Here is a 15,363-nt window from a genome sequence, read left to right on the forward strand (position 1 = left end):
TCACACAAAACACCAAAGTGCTTAGAATAGCTTCAAATCGCATTTGGAGACGTTTTAGACCAATTTGTGCATTTCGATGAAACTTGATTACACAAAAACATCAAAGTGCTTAAAATCACATTATAAACCGTTTTAGACCATTTTGAGCATTTCGATAACACTTTTCACACAAAAACATCAAAGAGCACAAAATAGCTTAATATCGTATTTAAAAACGTTTTAGACCATTTTGAGCATTTAGACAAAACTTTTTCACACAAAACACCAAAGTGCTTAGAATAGCTTCAAATCGCATTTGGAGACGTTTTAGACCATTTTGTGCATTTCGATGAAACTTGGTTACACAAAAACATCAAAGTGCTTAAAATCACATTATAAATCGTTTTAGACCATTTTGAGCATTTCGACAAAACTTTTTCACACAAAATACCAAAGTGCTTAGAATAGCTTCAAATCGCATTTGGAGACGTTTTAGACCATTTTGTGATTTTCGAAAAAACTTTTTAACATAAAAACACAAAAGGGCTTAGAATAGCTTCAAATCACATTTGGAGACGTTTTAGACCATTTTGTGATTTTCGAAAAAACTTGTTAACATAAAAACACGAAAGTGCTTAGAATAGCTTCAAATCGCATTTGGAAACGTTTTAGACCATTTTGTGATTTTCGAAAAAAATTGTTAACATAAAAACACCAAAGTGCTTAGAATCACATTATAAACCGTTTTAGACCATTTTGAGCATTTCGATAACAATTTTCACACAAAAACATCAAAGAGCACAAAATAGCTTAATATCGTATTTAAAAATGTTTTAGACCATTTTGAGCATTTAGGTAAAACTTTTTCACACAAAACACCAAAGTGCTTAGAATAGCTTCAAATCGCATTTGGAGACGTTTTAGAGCATTTTGTGATTTTTGAAAAAACTTGTTAACATAAAAACACCAAAGTGCTTAGAATAGCTTCAAATCACATTTGGAGACGTTTTAGACCATTTTGTGATTTTTGAAAAAACTTGTTAACATAAAAACACGAAAGTGCTTAGAATAGTTTCAAATCACATTTGGAGACGTTTTAGACCATTTTGTGATTTTTGAAAAAACTTGTTAACATAAAAACACGAAAGTGCTTAGAATAGCTTCAAATCGCATTTGGAAACGTTTTAGACCATTTTGTGATTTTCGAAAAAGCTTGTTAACATAAAAACACCAAAGTGCTTAGAATCACATTATAAACCGTTTTAGACCATTTTGAGCATTTCGATAACAATTTTCACACAAAAACATCAAAGAGCACAAAATAGCTTAATATCGTATTTAAAAATGTTTTAGACCATTTTGAGCATTTAGATAAAACTTTTTCACACAAAACACGAAAGTGCTTAGAATAGCTTCAAATCACATTTGGAGACGTTTTAGACCATTTTGTGATTTTTGAAAAAACTTGTTAACATAAAAACACGAAAGTGCTTAGAATAGCTTCAAATCGCATTTGGAAACGTTTTAGACCATTTTGTGATTTTCGAAAAAGCTTGTTAACATAAAAACACCAAAGTGCTTAGAATCACATTATAAACCGTTTTAGACCATTTTGAGCATTTCGATAACAATTTTCACACAAAAACATCAAAGAGCCCAAAATAGCTTAATATCGTATTTAAAAATGTTTTAGACCATTTTGAGCATTTAGATAAAACTTTTTCACACAAAACACCAAAGTGCTTAGAATAGCTTCAAATCGCATTTGGAGACGGTTTAGACCATTTTGTGATTTTGAAAAAACTTGTTAACATAAAAACACCAAAGTGCTTAGAATAGCTTCAAATCGCATTTGGAGACGTTTTAGACCATTTTGTGATTTTCGAAAAAATTTGTTAACATAAAAACACCAAAGTGCTTAGAATAGCTTCAAATCGTATTTGGAGACGTTTTAGACCATTTTGAGATTTTCGAAAAAACTTGGTTACACAAAAACATCAAAGTGCTTAAAATCACATTATAAACCGTTTTAGACCATTTTGAGCATTTCGATAACACTTTTCACACAAAAACATCAAAGAGCACAAAATAGCTTAATATCGTATTTAAAAACGTTTTAGACCATTTTGAACATTTCGACAAAACTTTTTCACACAAAACACCAAAGTGCTTAGAATAGCTTCAAATCGCATTTGGAGACGTTTTAGACCAATTTGTGCATTTCGATGAAACTTGATTAAAAAAAAACATCAAAGTGCTTAAAATCACATTATAAACCGTTTTAGACCATTTTGAGCATTTCGATAACACTTTTCACACAAAAACATCAAAGAGCACAAAATAGCTTAATATCGTATTTAAAAACGTTTTAGACCATTTTGAGCATTTAGACAAAACTTTTTCACACAAAACACCAAAGTGCTTAGAATAGCTTCAAATCGCATTTGGAGACGTTTTAGAACATTTTGTGTTTTTCGAAAAAACCTGTTAACATAAAAACACCAAAGTGCTTAGAATAGCTTCAAATCGCATTTGGAGACGATTTAGACCATTTTGTGATTTTCGAAAAAACTTGTTAACATAAAAACACCAAAGTGCTTAGAATAGCGTCAAATCGTATTTGGAGACGTTTTAGACCATTTTGTGATTTTCGAAAAAACTTGTTAACATAAAAACACCAAAGTGCTTAGAATAGCTTCAAATCGCATTTGGAGACGTTTTAGACCATTTTGTGCATTTCGATGACACTTGGTTACACAAAAACATCAAAGTGCTTAAAATCACATTATAAATCGTTTTAGACCATTTTGAGCATTTCGACAAAACTTTTTCACACAAAATACCAAAGTGCTTAGAATAGCTTCAAATCGCATTTGGAGACGTTTTAGACCATTTTGTGATTTTCGAAAAAACTTTTTAACATAAAAACACCAAAGTGCTTAGAATAGCTTCAAATCACATTTGGAGACGTTTTAGACCATTTTGTGATTTTCGAAAAAACTTGTTAACATAAAAACACGAAAGTGCTTAGAATAGCTTCAAATCGCATTTGGAAACGTTTTAGACCATTTTGTGATTTTCGAAAAAAATTGTTAACATAAAAACACAAAAGTGGTTAGAATCACATTATAAACCGTTTTAGACCATTTTGAGCATTTCGATAACAATTTTCACACAAAAACATCAAAGAGCACAAAATAGCTTAATATCGTATTTAAAAATGTTTTAGACCATTTTGAGCATTTAGATAAAACTTTTTCACACAAAACACCAAAGTGCTTAGAATAGCTTCAAATCGCATTTGGAGACGTTTTAGACCATTTTGTGATTTTTGAAAAAACTTGTAAACATAAAAACACCAAAGTGCTTAGAATAGCTTCAAATCACATTTGGAGACGTTTTAGACCATTTTGTGATTTTCGAAAAAACTTGTTTACATAAAAACACGAAAGTGCTTAGAATATCTTCAAATCGCATTTGGAAACGTTTTAGACCATTTTGTGATTTTCGAAAAAACTTGTTAACATAAAAACACGAAAGTGCTTTGAATAGCTTCAAATCGCATTTGGAAACGTTTTAGACCATTTTGTGATTTTCGAAAAAAATTGTTAACATAAAAACACCAAAGTGCTTAGAATCACATTATAAACCGTTTTAGACCATTTTGAGCATTTCGATAACAATTTTCACACAAAAACATCAAAGAGCACAAAATAGCTTAATATCGTATTTAAAAATGTTTTAGACCATTTTGAGCATTTAGATAAAACTTTTTCACACAAAACACCAAAGTGCTTAGAATAGCTTCAAATCGCATTTGGAGACGTTTTAGACCATTTTGTGATTTTTGAAAAAACTTGTTAACATAAAAACACCAATGTGCTTAGAATAGCTTCAAATCACATTTGGAGACGTTTTAGACCATTTTGTGATTTTTGAAAAAACTTGTTAACATAAAAACACGAAAGTGCTTAGAATAGCTTCAAATCACATTTGGAGACGTTTTAGACCATTTTGTGATTTTTGAAAAAACTTGTTAACATAAAAACACGAAAGTGCTTAGAATAGCTTCAAATCGTATTTGGAGACGTTTTAGACCATTTTTTGATTTTCGAAAAAGATTGTTAACATAAAAACACCAAAGTGCTTAGAATCACATTATAAACCGTTTTAGACCATTTTGAGGTTTTCGATAACCATTTTCACACAAAAACATCAAAGAGCACAAAATAGCTTAATATCGTATTTAAAAACGTTTTAGACCATTTTGAGCATTTCGACAAAACTTTTTCACACAAAACACCAAAGTTTTAGACCATTTTGAGCATTTAGACAAAACTTTTTCACACAAAACACCAAAGTGCTTAGAATAGCTTCAAATCGTATTTGGAGACGTTTTAGACCATTTTGAGATTTTCGAAAAAAACTTGGTTACACAAAAACATCAAAGTGCTTAAAATCACATTATAAACCGTTTTAGACCATTTTGAGCATTTTGATAACACTTTTCACACAAAAACATCAAAGAGCACAAAATAGCTTAATATCGTATTTAAAAACGTTTTAGACCATTTTGAGCATTTCGACAAAACTTTTTCACACAAAACACCAAAGTGCTTAGAATAGCTTCAAATCGCATTTGGAGACGTTTTAGACCAATTTGTGCATTTCGATGAAACTTGGTTACACAAAAACATCAAAGTGCTTAAAATCACATTATAAATTGTTTTAGACCATTTTGAGCATTTCGATAACACTTTTCACACAAAAACATCAAAGAGCACAAAATAGCTTAATATCTTATTTAAAAACGTTTTAGACCATTTTGAGCATTTAGACAAAACTTTTTCACACAAAACACCAAAGTGCTTAGAATAGCTTCAAATCGCATTTGGAGACGTTTTAGACCATTTTGTGATTTTCAAAAAAACTTGTTAACATAAAAACACCAAAGTGCTTAGAATAGCTTCAAATCGTATTTGGAGACGTTTTAGACCATTTTGTGATTTTCGAAAAAACTTGTTAACATAAAAACACCAAAGTGCTTAGAATAGCTTCAAATCGCATTTGGAGACGTTTTAGACCATTTTGTGCATTTCGATGAAACTTGGTTACACAAAAACATCAAAGTGCTTAAAATCACATTATAAACCATTTTAGACCATTTTGAGCATTTCGATAACACTTTTCACACAAAAACATCAAAGAGCACAAAATAGCTTAATATCGTATTTAAAAACGTTTTAGACCACTTTGAGCATTTCGACAAAACTTTTTCACACAAAACACCAAAGTGCTTAGAATAGCTTCAAATCGCATTTGGAGACGTTTTAGACCATTTTGTGATTTTCGAAAAAACTTGTTAACATAAAAACATCAAAGTGTACAGAATAACTTCAAATCGCATTTGGAGACCGTTTTAGGCCAATTTGTGATTTTCGAAAAAACTTGTTAACCTAAAAATACCAAAGTGTTTAGAATAGCTTCAAATCGCATTTGGAGACGTTTTAGACCATTTTGTGATTTTCGAAAAAACTTGTTAACATAAAAACACCAAAGTGCTTCAAATCGCATTTGGAGACATTTTAGACCAATTTGTGATTTTTGAAAAAACTTGTTAACATAAAAACACCAAAGTGCTTACAATAGCTTCAAATCGTATTTGGAGACGTTTTAGACCATTTTGTGATTTTCGAAAAAACTTGTTAACATAAAAACACGAAAGTACTTAGAATAGCTTCAAATCGCATTTGGAGACGTTTTAGACCATTTTATGCATTTCGATGAAACTTGGTTACACAAAAACATCAAAGTGCTTAAAATCACATTATAATCCGTTTTAGACCATTTTGAGCATTTCGATAACACTTTTCACACAAAAACATCAAAGAGCACAAAATAGCTTAATATCGTATTTAAAAACGTTTTAGACCATTTTGAGCATTTCGACAAAACTTTTTCACACAAAACACCAAAGTGCTTAGAATAGCTTCAAATCGCATTTGGAGACGTTTTAGACCATTTTGTGATTTTCGAAAAAAATTGTTAACATAAAAACATCAAAGTGTACAGAATAGCTTCAAATCGCATTTGGAGACCGTTTTAGGGCAATTTGTGATTTTCGAAAAAACTTGTTAACCTAAAAATACCAAAGTGTTTAGAATAGCTTCAAATCGCATTTGGAGACGTTTTAGACCATTTTGTGATTTTCGAAAAAACTTGTTAACATAAAAACACCAAAGTGCTTAGAATAGCTTCAAATCGCATTTGGAGACATTTTAGACCAATTTGTGATTTTCGAAAAAACTTGTCAACATAAAAACACCAAAGTGTTTAGAATAGCTTCAAATCGCATTTGGAGACGTTTTAGACCAATTTGTGATTTTCGAAAAAACTTATCAACATAAAAACACCAAAGGGTTTAGAATATCTTCAAATCGCATTTGGAGACGTTTTAGACAATTTTGTGATTTTCGAAAAAACTTGTTAACATAAAAACACCAAAGTGCTTAGAATAGCTTCAAATCGCATTTGGAGACGTTTTAGACCATTTTGTGATTTTCGAAAAAACTTGGTTACACAAAAACATAAAAGTGCTTAAAATCACATTATAAACCGTTTTAGACCATTTTGAGCATTTCGATAACACTTTTCACACAAAAACATCATAGAGCACAAAATAGCTTAATATCGTATTTAAAAACGTTTTAGACCATTTTGAGCATTTCGACAAAACTTGTTAACATAAAAACACCAAAGTGCTTAGAATGGCTTCAATTGCATTTGGAGACGCTTTAGACCATTTTGTGATTTTCGAAAAAAATTGTTAACATAAAAACACCAAAGTGCTTAAAATCACATTATAAATCGTTTTAGACCATTTTGAGCATTTCGATAACACTTTTCACACAAAAACATCAAAGAGCACAAGATAGCTTAATATCTTATTTAAAAACGTTTTAGACCATTTTGAGCATTTAGACAAAACTTTTTCACACAAAACACCAAAGTGCTTAGAATAGCTTAAAATCGCATTTGGAGACGTTTTAGACCATTTTGTGATTTTCAAAAAAACTTGTTAACATAAAAACACCAAAGTGCTTAGAATAGCTTCAAATCGTATTTGGAGACGTTTTAGACCATTTTGTGATTTTCGAAAAAACTTGTTAACATAAAAACACCAAAGTGCTTAGAATAGCTTCAAATCGCATTTGGAGACGTTTTAGACCAATTTGTGATTTTCGAAAAAAACTTGTCAACATAAAAACACCAAAGTGTTTAGAATAGCTTCAAATCGCATTTGGAGACGTTTTAGACCAATTTGTGATTTTCGAAAAAAACTTATCAACATAAAAACACCAAAGTGTTTAGAATAGCTTCAAATCGCATTTGGAGACGTTTTAGACCAATTTGTGATTTTCGAAAAAAACTTATCAACATAAAAACACCAAAAGGTTTAGAATAGCTTCAAATCGCATTTGGAAACGTTTTAGACCATTTTGTGATTTTCGAAAAAACTTGTTAACATAAAAACACGAAAGTGCTTAGAATAGCTTCAAATCGCATTTGGAAACGTTTTATTCCATTTTGTGATTTTCGAAAAAAATTGTTAACATAAAAACACCAAAGTGCTTAGAATCACATTATAAACCGTTTTAGACCATTTTGAGCATTTCGATAACAATTTTCACACAAAAACATCAAAGAGCACAAAATAGCTTAACACTTTGACTGCCAAACACGAAGATCTTCGTTTTTGGAAACACAACGCTTGACTGCCAAAAACGAAGATCTTCGTTTTTCGCGTTTTTTTACGAAATCCGGTAGATAGGTTAATTATTGGTATATACTATAAATATGAACACTATATTCGGTCTGGACCGTTAATATTTTACAATTTGAAAGTAACTAATCTGGTTACGAACGACTGTCAAAATGGTACCTGTCGAAATAACAAACGCCGCGCATCACAGTAGCGCGTAGAGCGATGGCTTGGCGCATTGTGTATCGGTCGCGCGCTAGCTATGCCGCCGAAGCATTACAAAGGTTTTTGTGGATTGACATGTTTGTTTGTTATCTGAATAAAAAATAATGGAGTCATTTTCAATATGAAGTCTTTAATTTTATTATTGTATGTATACCCTAATTTTTTTGGTGTTTTACTGAAAGTGACCGAGTTTCACGCAACAAACTTGTTTTGAAATGGTATGGTTATTATCATCAGTTTACTATCTCCTAGGCCTAGGCTAGTAGTACTAGGCTAGGCTAGTCTAGCCCTAGTCGTAAAACGGTTCCGGACCAACTTTAGGCCTGGTTAACTAGGCCTGGTGTCTTTACTATGTGGATTTTGGCGAAACATTGATGCAAGATTTATGATTTATAAAATGTAATACATTTTTCGATAGTGATAACTTGTTTTTATAGGCCTATCGGTGCCGTGTAAGTAACTTTTTCGTTGTTTGTTGATCTCACCGGGCGATATTTTCATATTGTGATGTCTTGCACAAAATCGCGATTATCTCGACTTTCTTGCGCGAAACTACGAAAAATTCAAAAAGTGGGTTATGTTCATTTTACTATTACGATTTACATATTGCGATTTAAAAATCGTTCTTGGTACCATTGTAAAGCTACAATCTTTATGATTATTTTAGTCTAAATTACATATAAATCAGATCACATACATGGTTTCAATCAGCTTTAATAAAAACATCGAATTGGGCTAAAAACGCTGGCGGTGGCAGTTTCTAACTGGAAAAACCTCTGGCAGTCAAAGTGTTAATATCGTATTTAAAAATGTTTTAGACCATTTTGAGCATTTAGAAAAAACTTTTTCACACAAAACACCAAAGTGCTTAGAATAGCTTCAAATCGCATTTGGAGACGGTTTAGACCATTTTGTGATTTTGAAAAAACTTGTTAACATAAAAACACCAAAGTGCTTAGAATAGCTTCAAATCGTATTTGGAGACGTTTTAGACCATTTTGTGATTTTCGAAAAAACTTGTTAACATAAAAACACCAAAGTGCTTAGAATAGCTTCAAATCACATTTGGAGACGTTTTAGACCATTTTGTGATTTTTGAAAAAACTTGTTAACATAAAAACACGAAAGTGCTTAGAATAGCTTCAAATCACATTTGGAGACGTTTTAGACCATTTTGTGATTTTCGAAAAAGATTGTTAACATAAAAACACCAAAGTGCTTAGAATCACATTATAAACCGTTTTAGACCATTTTGAGCATTTCAATAACAATTTTCACACAAAAACATCAAAGAGCACAAAATAGCTTAATATCGTATTTAAAAATGTTTTAGACCATTTTGAGCATTTAGATAAAACTTTTTCACACAAAACACCAAAGTGCTTAGAATAGCTTCAAATCGAATTTGGAGACGGTTTAGACCATTTTGTGATTTTGAAAAAACTTGTTAACATAAAAACACCAAAGTGCTTAGAATAGCTTCAAATTGCATTTGGAGACGTTTTAGACCATTTTGTGATTTTCGAAAAAACTTGTTAACATAAAAACACGAAAGTGCTTAGAATAGCTTAAAATCGTATTTGGAGACGTTTTAGACCATTTTGAGATTTTCGAAAAAACTTGGTTACACAAAAACATCAAAGTGCTTAAAATCACATTAAAAACCGTTTCAGACCATTTTCAGCATTTCGATAACACTTTTCACACAAAAACATCAAAGAGCACAAAATAGCTTAATATCGTATTTAAAAACGTTTTAGACCATTTTGAGCATTTCGACAAAACTTTTTCACACAAAACACCAAAGTGCTTAGAATAGCTTCAAATCGCATTTGGAGACGTTTTAGACCAATTTGTGCATTTCGATGAAACTTGATTACACAAAAACATCAAAGTTCTTAAAATCACATTATAAACCGTTTTAGACCATTTTGAGCATTTCGATAACACTTTTCACACAAAAACATCAAAGAGCACAAAATAGCTTAATATCGTATTTAAAAACGTTTTAGACCATTTTGAGCATTTAGACAAAACTTTTTCACACAAAACTCCAAAGTGCTTAGAATAGCTTCAAATCGCATTTGGAGACGTTTTAGAACATTTTGTGTTTTTCGAAAAAACCTGTTAACATAAAAACACCAAAGTGCTTAGAATAGCTTCAAATCGCATTTGGAGACTATTAAGACCATTTTGTGATTTTTGAAAAAACTTGTTAACATAAAAACACGAAAGTGCTTAGAATAGCTTCAAATCGCATTTGGAAACGTTTTAGACCATTTTGTGATTTTCGAAAAAGATTGTTAACATAAAAACACCAATGTGCTTAGAATCACATTATACACCGTTTTAGACCATTTTGAGCATTTCGATAACAATTTTCACACAAAAACATCAAAGGGCACAAAATAGCTTAATATCGTATTTAAAAATGTTTTAGACCATTTTGAGCATTTAGATAAAACTTTTTCACACAAAACACCAAAGTGCTTAGAATAGCTTCAAATCGCATTTGGAGACGGTTTAGAACATTTTGTGATTTTGAAAAAACTTGTTAACATAAAAACACCAAAGTGCTTAGAATAGCTTCAAATCGCATTTGGAGACGTTTTAGACCATTTTGTGATTTTCGAAAAAACTTGTTAACATAAAAACACCAAAGTGCTTAGAATAGCTTCAAATCGTATTTGGAGACGTTTTAGACCATTTTGAGATTTTCGAAAAAACTTGGTTACACAAAAACATCAAAGTGCTTAAAATCACATTATAAACCGTTTTAGACCATTTTGAGCATTTCGATAACACTTTTCACACAAAAACATCAAAGAGCACAAAATAGCTTAATATCGTATTTAAAAACGTTTTAGACCATTTTGAGCATTTCGACAAAACTTTTTCACACAAAACACCAAAGTGCTTAGAATAGCTTCAAATCGCATTTGGAGACGTTTTAGACCAATTTGTGCATTTCGATGAAACTTGATTACACAAAAACATCAAAGTGCTTAAAATCACATTATAAACCGTTTCAGACCATTTTGAGCATTTCGATAACACTTTTCACACAAAAACATCAAAGAGCACAAAATAGCTTAATATCGTATTTAAAAACGTTTTAGACCATTTTGAGCATTTAGACAAAACTTTTTCACACAAAACACCAAAGTGCTTAGAATAGCTTCAAATCGCATTTGGAGACGTTTTAGACCATTTTGTGCATTTCGATGAAACTTGGTTACACAAAAACATCAAAGTGCTTAAAATCACATTATAAATCGTTTTAGACCATTTTGAGCATTTCGACAAAACTTTTTCACACAAAATACAAAAGTGCTTAGAATAGCTTCAAATCGCATTTGGAGACGTTTTAGACCATTTTGTGATTTTCGAAAAAACTTTTTAACATAAAAACACCAAAGTGCTTAGAATAGCTTCAAATCGTATTTTAGACCATTTTGAGATTTTCGAAAAAACTTGGTTACACAAAAATATCAAAGTGCTTAAAATCACATTATAAACCGTTTTAGACCATTTTGAGCATTTCGATAACACTTTTCACACAAAAACATCAAAGAGCACAAAATAGCTTAATATCGTATTTAAAAACGTTTTAGACCATTTTGAGCATTTCGACAAAACTTTTTCACACAAAACACCAAAGTGCTTAGAATAGCTTCAAATCGCATTTGGAGACGTTTTAGACCAATTTGTGCATTTCGATGAAACTTGATTACACACAAAAACATCAAAGTGCTTAAAATCACATTATAAACCGTTTTAGACCATTTTGAGCATTTCGATAACACTTTTCACACAAAAACATCAAAGAGCACAAAATAGCTTAAAATGGATATGAAAGGATTTTAAAATTTCACAAAAAGGACTTTGTATGAATCCTTTTAATGTTAATAAACAGCACACAAAAAATTAGATTCAAATACCTAGTAGAAATTGAGAAATAAACAAATTAAATTTTGGTATAAAACGTCCGCAAAATGGCCGACCAACTGGCACGCCATCTTAATTTTTATGAACGTTCTATACGCACGTACGAGATCGTCAAATTTAGAGTTTGAAACACCCGGGGTTGTAGCCACGGCAGCAGTCGTTTTGTGATTGGTTAATAAATTTTAATACAGTCCAATCACCGCCTTGTCTCGTTCGCGGACTGTGTGGTGTAAACAAAATAAACAAACCCATGCTACACGAGACTCGCGTGTTGCAAGCTCCCTGTTGCTAAAATATCGATATTTCACAAATCAATAAAAAGTTATGTCTGCAAAGATTGTACGTGAAAAGAAGAAAGTGTGTATTTGTACTTCTCACACTAAACCACTCACGCAGACTACAAATTAGGCTAGGTCTAGTAGACTATAGTTTCTTCTAAATTCGCTAGTAGTAGGCTAGGCCTACACATGGAGTTACTCCATGGCCTACAGTACAAGAGAGTAGCAGTCGCCGGTCCACCGACGAACCTCCAGGAAGTGGACAAGGCGCGGGCGTAGACGTATGTAAAAGGCGACGTAAATAAAAAAGGTAAGCTTGTGTTGAACTTGTTTTTGGCTCTGACTTTTGTTATTGACTAATATAGTAATATAATAATACTAATAATTAAAGTAGGCCTAGAGCAGAGGAGGTGAGGCCGAGAGGATTATTATAGTTTAGTTAGTAACTGTAGTGTAATTAAATAATAACCTCTTTCTGTTTGTTACCAAGTCATAAAATATAATACTATAGGGCCTAGAGGTAGGATTGAATAAAAATAATAGTACATTTTCATCCATTTATTGGTCTTATCTTTGCAGATTTATGGAATCAACAGTACATGAGATGGCTTTGAAGAACTGTAATAGTACTAGTAATAAAATTGTAAACATCAAATTATATGGCAGAAATAGTGTGTGGAATGAATTTTATTGAACAAATGTATCATAATGAGTTTGGAACAAGCAGGATTTTTCAAACAGGACATAAATTACTTTTGAGACCTGAGTGATACATTTTAATTCTATCAACACCAGCCAGCTCCATCATATTCAAGAGATGGATTCTTTCATAAATGTCCATTGTACATAGTATTTGGCTAAATAAATAAAAAAAGAAGTACAGTAGTGGTTTATTTGTTTATATACCCAGACCCATTTAATGGTTAAAAACAAACACTATATGATGCACTGCTACTAGTGTACTGTCTGGTAGTACATTACCATAGTTACAGTATGACTGTAACCCTAGCACTCGCGTCTAAAGAATTCTATTATGCATATTTTACTATTCTTCATAAATATTTAGTTCTGTAATTTTAATTGTCTGCGCTCATTCTATACTTGGTGTCTTAGTATACTGCATAAATGTATCGTGCAAGCATGATCCAAGTAGCATCTATTATAAAGTACTCTGGGTATCTTTCTATTCACCTGAAAAAAGGAAAATGAATAAGCACATGTTTATCTGCCCTCAAAACAAAATAATAATTTAGTATAATGTATTATGTAGGTTTGATCAACAGTTTAAAATAGCAATGCTCAGTATCTGTTACCTTAATATTATAATTTTACTCTAACATTTGCGCTTCCATTCCAATCAATAAATACATTTGCTTATCCCGTCCATCAATTATCATAATTGCACTCCAATTATAGACCTGTAGGTAGGTAAAAATACAAATGAATTGTTTATTTACTGTATACTGTACTGTATATTGTACTGTATATGATACAAGCTGAAATACCCCTAACTAGGCCTGGCCTGTTATAACCTTTATTACTACATTAGAGAAAATCCAACTCTATTCATTTTATTGGGAATCATAATACAGTATTTAGTATTCAGTGTTGCCTAGCCTACTAGCTAGTAGGGCGGCATGTAATAACAAAAAAATATTTTAATAATACGTTAGTCAGGACACTACAGCACACAACAATATTATTAATAAACGTACTTATAAATAATGTGTATATACATAATACAGTAACACAATTGTGCCTACCATTAACACCCTCAACGATACATCAAGGAGCATACGCTCTCAGCTCACCTCTGGCCGGGCGACTAAACACCGTATCCAGCAGTCATCACTACTAAAAAGGCCTAGGCCTAGGCCTAGCTAGCTCCAGGCCATGGCATTGTCAAACACCATTTACTCGTCCAACCGTTTCTTCAAAACGATGTTAACACCCGTGTTAACAAGACGATGTGGACGAATTTCCATCAATTTCAGTTAATTACAACGAAATAATAATAAAATGAATGTTTCAATAATACGTGTATAATAAATAGCAAAATAAACATCGCTCGCGAGGAGGGTCGAGAGAGAGGCCAAGGTGGTCGACTCTGTGATTCTCACGCATGCGCAAAATAACTCCGTGTACCCAGCAAGATAGGCATTTGGCTATGAATTTCGTAAAAGATGGCCTTGAAAAACGAAATTAAAATCCGTTTTAAAAAAAACTTGGTTGATAATATGAATTAATTTTATTCGATTAGGCTAACATACTTATCCAAGAATAAAAATATCAAAGCAATAAGTAATTACTACCATGCTTTTGCATCAATCAATGATTTACTGCTAAATTCCTATCTCTGTAATACAAAAATAACTTTTAGTGACGTCACAAAAAGTTTTTCACAGGTTTCTCAGGGGCGTTTTGAGGGCGTTGTCGTCCTCCAAAACATTAAGTATGACTATGGCAAGCTTAAAACTGATTGATCTACACGTTGAGCCAATAAAATGATATTGCTAGGAACCCTTTCATATCCATTTTAATATCGTATTTAAAAACGTTTTAGACCATTTTGAGCATTTAGACAAAACTTTTTCACACAAAACACCAAAGTGCTTAGAATAGCTTCAAATCGCATTTGGAGACGTTTTAGACCATTTTGTGATTTTCAAAAAAACTTGTTAACATAAAAACACCAAAGTGCTTAGAATAGCTTCAAATCGTATTTGGAGACGTTTTAGACCATTTTGTGATTTTCGAAAAAACTTGTTAACATAAAAACACCAAAGTGCTTAGAATAGCTTCAAATCGCATTTGGAGATATTTTAGACCAATTTGTGATTTTCGAAAAAAACTTGTCAACATAAAAACACCAAAGTGTTTAGAATAGCTTCAAATCGCATTTGGAGACGTTTTAGACCAATTTGTGATTTTCGAAAAAACTTATCAACATAAAAACACCAAAGGGTTTAGAATAGCTTCAAATCGCATTTGGAGACGTTTTAGACCATTTTGTGATTTTCGAAAAAACTTGTTAACATAAAAACACGAAAGTGCTTAGAATAGCTTCAAATCGCATTTGGAAACGTTTTAGACCATTTTGTGATTTTCGAAAAAACTTGTTAACATAAAAACACGAAAGTGCTTAGAATAGCTTCAAATCGCATTTGGAAA

At 31.7% G+C, this 15,363-nt stretch overlaps 2 long non-coding RNA genes across 2 annotated transcripts; one reads left to right on the forward strand and one right to left on the reverse strand.

Annotated features, from left to right (window-relative positions):
- Window positions 1–12,209: 12,209 nt before the first annotated feature.
- On the forward strand, window positions 12,210–13,074 carry LOC140051220 (uncharacterized). The gene is made up of 2 exons (XR_011845493.1): window positions 12,210–12,502; window positions 12,772–13,074. It is a non-coding gene; the product is annotated as an uncharacterized lncRNA (long non-coding RNA).
- LOC140051219 (uncharacterized) lies at window positions 12,862–14,428 on the reverse strand. Its single transcript, XR_011845492.1, has 3 exons — window positions 13,956–14,428; window positions 13,506–13,610; window positions 12,862–13,383 (listed from the first exon to the last, which is right to left on the reverse strand). It is a non-coding gene; the product is annotated as an uncharacterized lncRNA (long non-coding RNA).
- Window positions 14,429–15,363: the final 935 nt, after the last annotated feature.

The sequence above is a fragment of the Antedon mediterranea genome, chromosome 6 (assembly GCF_964355755.1).
Source record: "Antedon mediterranea chromosome 6, ecAntMedi1.1, whole genome shotgun sequence".
Taxonomy (NCBI): domain Eukaryota; kingdom Metazoa; phylum Echinodermata; class Crinoidea; order Comatulida; family Antedonidae; genus Antedon; species Antedon mediterranea.